The 10071-nt window shown below is 38.5% G+C and overlaps 1 long non-coding RNA gene across 2 annotated transcripts in view; it reads left to right on the plus strand.

Annotated features, from left to right (window-relative positions):
* Positions 1-293: 293 nt before the first annotated feature.
* Positions 294-10071, plus strand: part of LOC104876260 — a 16846-nt gene continuing 7068 nt past the window's right edge. Inside the window, exons 1-3 of one of the 2 annotated variants that reach the window (XR_784299.2) lie at positions 294-451; positions 8455-8561; positions 9635-9754. This is a non-coding gene — a long non-coding RNA (uncharacterized LOC104876260). The remainder of the gene's footprint in view (positions 452-8454; positions 8562-9634; positions 9755-10071) is intronic. The other variant, XR_784298.2, reaches the window with a different exon arrangement.

A 10071-nucleotide genomic window follows, 5' to 3' on the forward strand; every position in this document is an offset into this window, starting at 1 on the left:
TCAAAGATTTAGTTTTTGTTCCATCTATTGGCTCTCCTATACCTTGGTTTTTACCATCATTTTATCTGGTGTGTGGAGATATACTATGAAAACAATATCTGCTGTGGTCTTAGCTAAGAATATAACCCTTCACATATTAGGGTATTTGAAGATTGTAAAAAAGTTACTCTGGTTTTAAAATAAAATGAAAATAATCTTTCAATAATAAGAAATTTAAAATGTTGATAATATTGACATTTGTGATAATCTCTGATTATCACATATTTTTATTCAGGGTGTTTCAAGATACTTTTAACTTTTTCGCTTACAAATATGTACCGTTGTACCAGTGGAACTTCAAGAGCACTTCTGGATTGGAACCCAGGCTGTGGGACCCATTCATTGGAATCAAGTGATACTATTACACACTGGCTAAATGCTGTATCAATTACAGAGTGATTTTGAATTCTTTGTAAGTATGACCTCAATGTCTAACTAATGAAGTTATCTCTGAGAAGCAGGGAAGACTCTTGTTCAACATTTCTCAAAGCTGAAACAATGTATGGGCTTCTTTTAAAGAAAAATAATTTTTGCTAAACCACAAGAATGCACATCCAGAATTCCCTTGACTTTCAGATTCCAGTTTGAGGAAGATAGCCATATTCAAATAACTCAAAACAGAATACATCTTGGGCCGGGGATTTAGCTCAGTGGTTCAGTGGCCTGCCTTGCAAGTGCAAGGACCCAAGTTCAATCCCCGGTACCAAAAAAAAGAACAGAATACATCTCCACATGCTTCATTTTCTTGATTTCTCCTTGGTTTCGCCACCATTTCCATCTCTCCCAATTTCTAGCTCCACCTCCCCTCCCCTCCTTGCTATAACTCACACAATTTTTGTGCTGTTCTTCCAAGAAAACACCACAAAATATAACCTCTCCATTCCCAATCCACCCAAGTTTGACTTGTAGGCCTTGTTCCAGTTTGATGAACTCTTGCTGACCTGACAACCCAATCAGAGCATGCTTCTCTATGTGTTTAAATTACAAAGTGGTAGTCAGTGCTCTCACATCTGTAAAGTCTCTCCTTCTGTGTTCTTGCCTTACCTAGACCACATATTAGGGAAGTGGGAGGAAAAGGTCATTTGCTTTTCCCTCCATGTGCTGAACCCCATCAGGTTATTGTGTATTATTTCAGTACCCTTGGAAAATCACTTAAGAGTTTTAGCAGACTTTTCTTCCTTTGCAAAATGGCAATGGTGGTAATATTCTATGCAAAAATTAATAATGACCACTTACCTAATTCCTTACTGTGTGTGCTTGGTTTCTGTTGAGTATTGTCTTATTTAATCTTTGTGAGTTAGATGTTTAGATGAAGAAACAGAGACAAAAGAAGGTTAAGTAAGCATAACTCTTCAATCATTAGTTTTCAGGGGACAATGACTCAGATGGTTTACTTACTTCCTAAAATACAGTAGCAACAGGAAACTGCCATGACCAGAGATACATGTAGAATAAATACCTTAGTCTCAATGTGCTTGGTTTAGCAGCATTTCTGTGGTGATTCTTTGCCACACCATCTCCCCTTACAAAAAGACAAGTGCCATAATCTTTAATTTGACCTAGTTTAATCAAGCTGTGGGTTGTGGTTCAATTATTCAGCAATTGATTACTAAGAATTTAAGCAATTTTTAACAACCACTGTAAATGCAGTCTTTTGTGGTCTGTCTCAAAAACTAAATTGGTATTTCTCACTACATGCATATACTGTACCTCCTTTCTAAATAATCTAAAAAGGCAGAAGAAGCTGCTTTTCATACAGATCATGTTTCAAACCACATGAATTTAAAGGAGAATCATGGAATTGAACTTGAAATGATGGTCTAGCTAATTCAAACTCCAAATGTCATCCTCATATTTATTTTCTACTGTTTATTGGCAATAACATTGGAGCCTTGATTTTGCTCAGTAATAACCTGAAAAGCAGAATGATCCTGCAGGTGCTGGTGTCAAGAGACCAGAAGACACAGCATGCTGAGACCCATGGCTGTGGTTCTCACCACTATTATCAACACAGAGGCAAAATGACCGCATCAGGAAGGACCAAGATTGACACTGGTGGGGCCTCACAAGGGCAGCCAACCTTATGAGAGCCAAGAATTACCCTTGCTCTGTGAACCACACTTCCTTAGCCCGGGAGACAGAAGGCATCTCTAATAGAGATTAGAGCCAATAGAGAGGATTATTACCCAACAGATTCCAAAGCAAGAGGGAGCTCTTGCTTTCAAATTTCCTGTTTGGCTAATCTGGAATGTTTAGAACAAGAAATCTGCTTTGAGTTTGGAAAGACTTGATGTTCCTTTATGTGGGGGTGTTAAAATTTTCATCATCAGAAAAAAAGCCAGTCTCTTCCTTTTTGTGATGTAGTATGGAAATGTAGCACATCTACCCGACATTTCTTTTCTGCCTTCTTTAGCTCTAGCCACTAGATCGTGGTTTACAGGTTGTTTTGTTTTTCTTTCTTTCTAATTGCTTTTATTCTTTTCTTTCAGCTTTAATTGAGTTTATTGGTACATTTTAGGGATACAGTACAGTTACATTCATTACTGGGATCTTGTACCTCTACATGACAGGTCCTGATTCTCATTTTTTCCCCTTGTCCCTGCCCTCCCTTCACACCCTCCTCCCCTCTCCATTTACAACCACTTTATTTCCATCTTTTCATTATCTCACATTTTTTTCTTTTCCCTTATTTCCCTTCCCCTACCCATCCCACCTTCCCTACACCTTTAGCCCCTTCCTTCCCATTTCACAATGTCGGTAATCTTATTAGGATCTTATGTATTACAGTTTATTCACACCAGAGAACCTGTACTACAAAAGAAACCACCAGCAGAATGAAGAGACAACCTACAATGTGGGAAAAAAATTTTACCAGTTGCTCCTCAGACAAAGGCTTTTATTCTTCATACCAAGTGTCTAAGTCTTTTTTTTTTTTTTTTTTTTTTTTTTTTTTTTTTTTTTTTTTTTTTTTTTGGTACTGGGGATCGAACTCAGGCCCTTGCTGCTTTGCAAGGCAGGCACCAGAACCACTGAGTTAAATCCTCACCCCGAGGAGCTAATATTTGTGAAGTTAAATGGGAAAGCTGGTACCAGCCACCTGCCAGTTCTGGAGAGATGAGTTTGCAAATGTCTCAAGCTCATGCTTCACCCCATGGGAGGGCCTCCCCTCTCCCACCTATGTTTAGGGGAATTAGTCTGAGTTCAGTATAGGAAAGCTACAGGGTGAAGAAAGGAGTACATAGGGATGTGTTAGCCTGAACAGAGCAGTAGCTGTTGAAAAGAGGAAGCAGCTCTACTCGACCACGAGGATGCTGCCTCCCTTCCCTCTCCCTAAAATGGATAAAAAGGAGCATGTGCAGGCAGCTTCCTTCTCCTGAGCACATTTCAGGGGAGGTCATGCCAAAGCATGGACATACCTTGCCCCAGTGGTGTGATAAGGTTTAATTTCTACAAACTCAGTTAAATTTGAGAAGTATACATTTCTGTTCCACTCACCATAGTCCTTATCATCATTTCTTGTACATAAAACAATTCTACTCTGTGGATATTTTAATTAAGAAAAGACAACTAATGATGCTGGGAAGACAAAAAGGCATTTGCTATCAAGATCAAGAACAGAAGGAAGGCAGCATATGTTACACGAAAACAATGAGAGCTTTGCTTTTTCTGTGACATCATCAATTTTGGTTTTGTTTAGAGCTCCATGAAGGTAGACAGAAAATATGAGGTGGCAAAAACAGGGAGGTTGAATGGCATGGAACTGAGAAACAAAAACAAGATGGAAAGAAACTATCAAGGGATAAAACTGACAGATCAGGAATGGCAGAGCTTTGCGTGGGATGTCTTGGCTGCACTGAAACACTGTTGCTTTCACCGTCATGCCTGGGTCTTGGTCAAAGCCTGGGGACAGTGGAATGTGGCAGGATTGTCCCAGTTTTTAAACTCCCTATTGGCTAAATATGTATATATATAGCATTCAAACAATATTTCTGTTCAATTTAGATGAGAGAGTCAGGGTTTAGGATTTGGGATTCACAGGGAAAGGACCCCAGCTCCAGTTTCCCCCCAGGTGTGAATGGAGTTTGGGGCTCTGAATGGAGCATGCACAATAAGGGCCACCTCCTCTTCCACCCACAGCAGTTACTCAAAACCAAACAGCTTTTTTGACCTCAGGAATTCAAGTCTTTAACAGATAAATATGTAATAGTTCAATAGGTGAATGCAACAGATGATGTGTCACAAATATATTTAATCTTTGACCTCTTCCCCTTAACTTGCTTTAATTTTTTCCAGCCCATTAACACCTTCCAAAACAGTGCTGTGCAGAGTTCAATGTAGAAGACACTAACTGTCATAGTTAAGGTTATGTGTCCATTTTCCTGTGCAACAGTGCTAGCTGGTTGGTCAAATATTATTCTAGATATGTCTGTGATGGTGCTTTGGGGTGAGATTTATAATTAAATGAGTGATCCTTCACTGAATAAAACAAATTTCTCCCCCTAGCATGGATGGGTCTCATCCAATCAGTTGAAGCCCTGAACAGAACAAAAAGTTATTTATTTATCATACATTCATGAGGAAACACTTATCAATTGTATAGATAGAAGAGTGTTTGACAGGCCCCAAGGCTCAGATGGGAAACTGTGAATGACCTGAAATCTACTTTCTTGTGAAGCATGCTAGAAAGTGATGTTCTGCAGGGTAGAGCTCTTGGGTCACCATCTGCCAAAGAATCACTCAAAATGTAAGCCAGTGAGTCCTGAGCTCTCACCCAGGTCTAATTAACTATAATCCATTAGTTGTAATGGATTTTTCAAACCACCCATCACACAATATCTGTATACACTCACTCTATTAGCTCATTGGTTCAGAGTATGGACTCCAAAGTCAGGCTTGGTCCTGTTTTTTCCATATTCCACATATGTGACATTGCTGCTATGGTTTGAATCTTTTTAAAATTAATTTTATTGGTACATTTTAGATATACAATATGACATTCATCTTTGGAAATTTGTACCTTTACATAATCCGTCTTGATTCTTATCCCCCCCTTTCCCTGCCCTCCCTTCAACCTCTTCATCCCTCTCTATTTACAACCTGTGGCTCTATTGGGAAGTGCTGGAACCTTTAGGAGGCAGGAGTTGATAAATGACAATTAGGTCACTGGGGCTGTGACCTTGAACAGGAGGTTGGGTCCCTGGCCCTTTTTCTATTTCCCTTTTATTTCACTGTGGGTTGAGAGCTTCTTCTGCCAAAAGTTTCACCATATTATAATGCCTTACATGGGCCCCCAGTCAACAACCCAATTGATCATGGAATAAAACTTCCAAACTGTAAGCCAAAATAAACCTTTCCCCTTTTCAAATTGTTTACCTCAGGAACTTTTTCACAGAAATAGAGAGCTGGCTAACATACTTGGAGATATTATTTAATCTCTTTGAGATGCTTTCTCTCATCCAAACCATGGAAATAACCTTTAATTATAAGGTTGCTGCAGTGATTAAATAATACATGCTAAATGCCAAGATCAGAGTCTGGCACATAGTAATTATTTTCAGCATATGACATTAACTCCATTTCTTTGCTGCTTTCTTATTCATCTTCAGAACTCACTGTATTTCATATCCTCCCTACCTTTCACCTGAAAGCAGCCAAGCATATGTCATCAGTGACCTCCTTGCTGAATCGTGTCCTTCTTTTCTTATCTCACACAGCTTTTTAATCCATCTATCTCTTATTCATTAAGACTGCATGGGACCTTTGCTGTGGAATATACACTGGGCCAGGCAAAAGGTACATGAGGATTGATGCAGTAGGTATAGGATCTACCATTATGGAGCTCTCAAGCTTGTTCTGGAGACATTGATATTGATAAGTAAGCACATAAGTGCTTAGCAATAAATTGTACTATAAAGGAAAAAGAACAGAATTCCCTACAAGAGGATGACAGATGACATTTTGCATGGGGGCCAGGAAAGATCTGAGACCTGAGGAAGAGCCTTATATGGAAAGAGTCATTTCTGCCAAAAGAATGGCAACATATAGCTGTGAGTCATGCATGATGCATACCCATAGTCCCAGCACTCTGGAAGCCTAAGGCAGGAGGATCACAAGTTTGAGCTCAGCCTGGGCAATTTAGTGAGATACTGTCTCAAAATTTTGAAAGAAAATTTAAAGAGCTTAGTGCAGAAGTTCTGGGTTCAATCCCCCAGTACTAACAAATAAATAAAAGAAAAAGAAAATGGGAAAACTCTGAGATAGAAAATAGCTTGTTATATTGGAAGAAATGAAAAAATAAATTTTCTTTTGGCTAGACAAGAGGCAGGATTGAAGGGTAGTATGAAGTGAACCAGAAGAAAGGGTATGGAGCAAAGCCCTATAACTATGATAAAGGTCTGTATTTTATTCCGGGGCAATTTTGGGCCACTAGAGAAAATTAAGCCATGGGATTATACAATGTTTGTGGCTCTGATTGGGGTCATGAATTTGTGGGGAGCAGAAAGGAAGTCAAGAGATTACTTAGTTTGTGAGGTTTGAATCTGGTTGCTAGAAGTTAGGATGGAAAAAGTGGAAAGATTTCCAGTGGAAAACTGAGAATTTGGAGATTAGTTAGATGTGGAGGACAAAGAAGGGAGAAGTGCCGTGAGTTATTCCCAAGATTCAGGTGTGAGCCATAAATGGGATAATAGAACCATTTGCCAAGAAGATACATTCAATCACTATAGTTCTAGAAATTGCCTAGGGGGTTTTGATGGTTAATCATGACTGAGCAAAACTAGGGAGGTGGTATGTGTATAATAATGGTTAATTTTAATGGCTAATAAATATATTTCCATAGCAGTAGCTTGCTTTAATTAAATCTATTCACTTAGTGGCTATATCATTGAGTATGAGTGTGTTCATCTGTAAAATGACAATAGCACTAGACATTAATCTTACAAAACATTTGGAACACTTCCAATCTACCACTTTTAAAATAAGTCAGTTCAACAAACTAGATATTTTTTCATCTCTAAGCCTTAACACTTGTACTGCCCTTTGCTTGGTATATTCATCTCCTCCGCATTCATGTAATGGTTTCCTATTTTCTATCCAGAGTTAACTTTCCTCCAATGACTTTCCTAAATAACACAGGCTCCCACCAATCATCTAGACCATTTCTCTTGCTTATATGGACTCAAGACTTTTTTACAGATACTTCCACTGCAGATGTAATGTGTTGCGTTACAGTTTCCTATTTATTGGGTCGTCTACTGGTGGCCTTGTCTCATAAGTTTAAAGCCATACAGCTCAGACTGATGTCATCATGAGGCCAGAATAAATTTGTAGATTAAATTGAATTTAACTAAATTTAAAAGCATAATACTCTCAAAGAACACATCTCACAATCTATTTCTCTTGCTTAGTTAAAGTTACATATGGATGCAGATACAGCGGGTATTATCCAAATGATATATTTTGAAAAATCACCCTACGTGGCTAGTTAGGCCCAACCTTAAGTCTAAGCCAGTCATGCCAAATATAACACCTTTCTTATCTGCCTCTCACCTCTGCTGTGTTCTTCCTGAGCAATGTGGGGCCCATCTCTTTCTGAGGAACAGAGGAAGGGGCAAGGGGGTGGGGAGGAAGAGATACTCCTACAACTTTACAAAACCCTCCTTCACCCCCTTGGTGAGGTAAGGAAGGTAGAGATGGCTGCTGTGTGTTCTCTGTGAGCAAGCATGCTCAGGCTTGTTTGAGTCCTTGCTAAACACGTGATCTTGCCCAACAGGTCCAGACACAAGCAAGCAAATGCTAGTAATATGACAGGCATAGTGACCCTTTGTTGGCACTAATTTTGTACTAGGTCCTATGGTTTTTATTAGGCCTTTGTATGGAAGCAGAGTTTGATCTCTCTGACACTAATGTTTCTGGAGTCATCAACCTCCAGAACAAAGCATGGCACACTGCTCCTGTATTTTAAACAAAAATAAAATCAGGAAGGGTTTGTATCCCTCAGGAAAAGTTTAAAAAGGATTTTTCATTCTATTCTTTAATCTCAAGGCACTTTGACATGTACAAGTGGACAGTCTTTGAAGCCAAATAGAACTTGGTCCAAATTCTGACTAACTCACTTTTTAATTCTGTGTTCACTAAAGACAGAGATGATCATGATAATTATAGCTAATACTTACATATGCCTGTGTCTATTTTAAGTGTTTACATATATTAACTTACTTTATCTTTAAGAAAATAAAGCCCACCAGAGAGATATTACCGTCATATTTACAGTGAGAGAACCTATGGTAGAGAAAGGCTGAGTTACTGGCTTAAGCTTGAAAATGGCAAGGACAGAGTCCAACCCAGACAGCTAAGCTGCAGACATCCATGCTGGACTTGCTTAAAATAATCAGGGGAACGTTGTCTGATTTCCAGAATCTGAGTTTCCTTGATTGTAAAGAAGGTAACTGAGACCAACATCAATGAGGCTTGAAAGAGATCATGTAAATAGGACCCAAGACACCAGGGGCATCCAGACTAGGGTAAGTACTGCTTATTTTAATTCATATGCTCATATTGTCCTATCAGATTTCTAAGAAAATTCCAATAAAATCATGAAGCTCCTAGAGTGTCCACAAAAAGAAATTTATATGTGTAGTGAACAAATTGTAGGCTTTAAAATATGTATCTTTTAGAACCGCTCCTTGATCTCAGAAGGCAATCTTGGTCTGTGAAACTCACTATCTCGATACTTCTAAATAAATTATGGCTTTTGTTATAGTATAGAAGTCTACTAACAATGAATTGGAAGGATAAATCAAAAGCTATGAGAACCCAGGACACCAAATTTTTACAGCTGAGGCAGGGGTGGGGAGTGGGACTTAGGATATTCCTTTAAGAGTCATGAGAACACAACCAGAAAGAAAAGAAGGAAGGTTCTCCTGAGAAATTTGCATAACCAAAGGTAACATCAAGGCTGAAAACTCACCCAGATTAGAAAAATGTGAATACTGAGCAACTCTAGGAATGAAAGAAGCCTAGAAAACTCAACTGGTCAGAAGTTTAAATATAAGAATGGCCTTAAAAGACACAGCAGAATGTTACTTGATTCTGTGCCCTGCAGAGATCCAGTGAAAGTTTTTGAAAGCAGTGTACATAACTTGACCTGAACTTTAGTAAGATACTATGTGTAGTGTTCGATGTGGATTAAAGTGAATAATAGAGACATGAAGAAGATCAATTTTGGCAAGTATATGGGACTGTTTGGTTTCTCAAATGCCAGTATATTAAAATATACACCAAGACACATCAATATGCTAAAATCTTGAGAGGAAAGGGTCAAAAGTTATTTGTCACTGGATTAAAAGCAGAAACAAATCTTTCTGACCTCAAAAGAGGATGATGCTAAGAATTTACAATGTTAGTAAAACTGCCATGTAAAATTTCAGGTGTACAGATAAATGTAACTATATAATTACGCACATATTTCCACTGGAGAATGGAATCTGGGCAGAGTGGAAGAAGTAAGCAGTGTTTACAGCTTAAGAAATGCCTTACTCTTCACCAAGAAGAGTTAGCTTTGCTTTCTTTGAATCAACTCTCTATTTCCTTAAAGAAAAGTTGATGGTGTTGTGGAAAGAGAAGACAGTGAAAACCAAAACCAATATGAGTAAACTGGTATTATGTCAAAGTGGCAAGTAACTGCAAGTCCGGCCCACACACCCAAAAAAGTGAGGTGAGAGAATGCTTCAAAAGAATTAAATATGAGTAATAAAAAATAGCATGGTGTTTCCCCATGGTACACATTCAGTCATGGGGAGGTCAGGTAATTAATGCAACTATCAGTGCTGGTCACTTGTTCTCCCACTAAAAAACGTTTCTTCAAAGTCCCTCCTGAGACCGTCCTTATAAGTAACACATATCCCCTTATTGATCATGTTTCCTTGTATTGACCAGCCTCAGCAATCATGATAGCCAATAGTCCAAGAATTTGTTCCTCACAAACATGGTCTTTGACTTGTTCGATATATACATATACATATATATATATAT

Source organism: Fukomys damarensis, unplaced genomic scaffold, assembly GCF_012274545.1.
Source record: "Fukomys damarensis isolate Sample0158 unplaced genomic scaffold, DMR_v1.0_HiC HiC_scaffold_15, whole genome shotgun sequence".
NCBI lineage: Eukaryota > Metazoa > Chordata > Mammalia > Rodentia > Bathyergidae > Fukomys > Fukomys damarensis.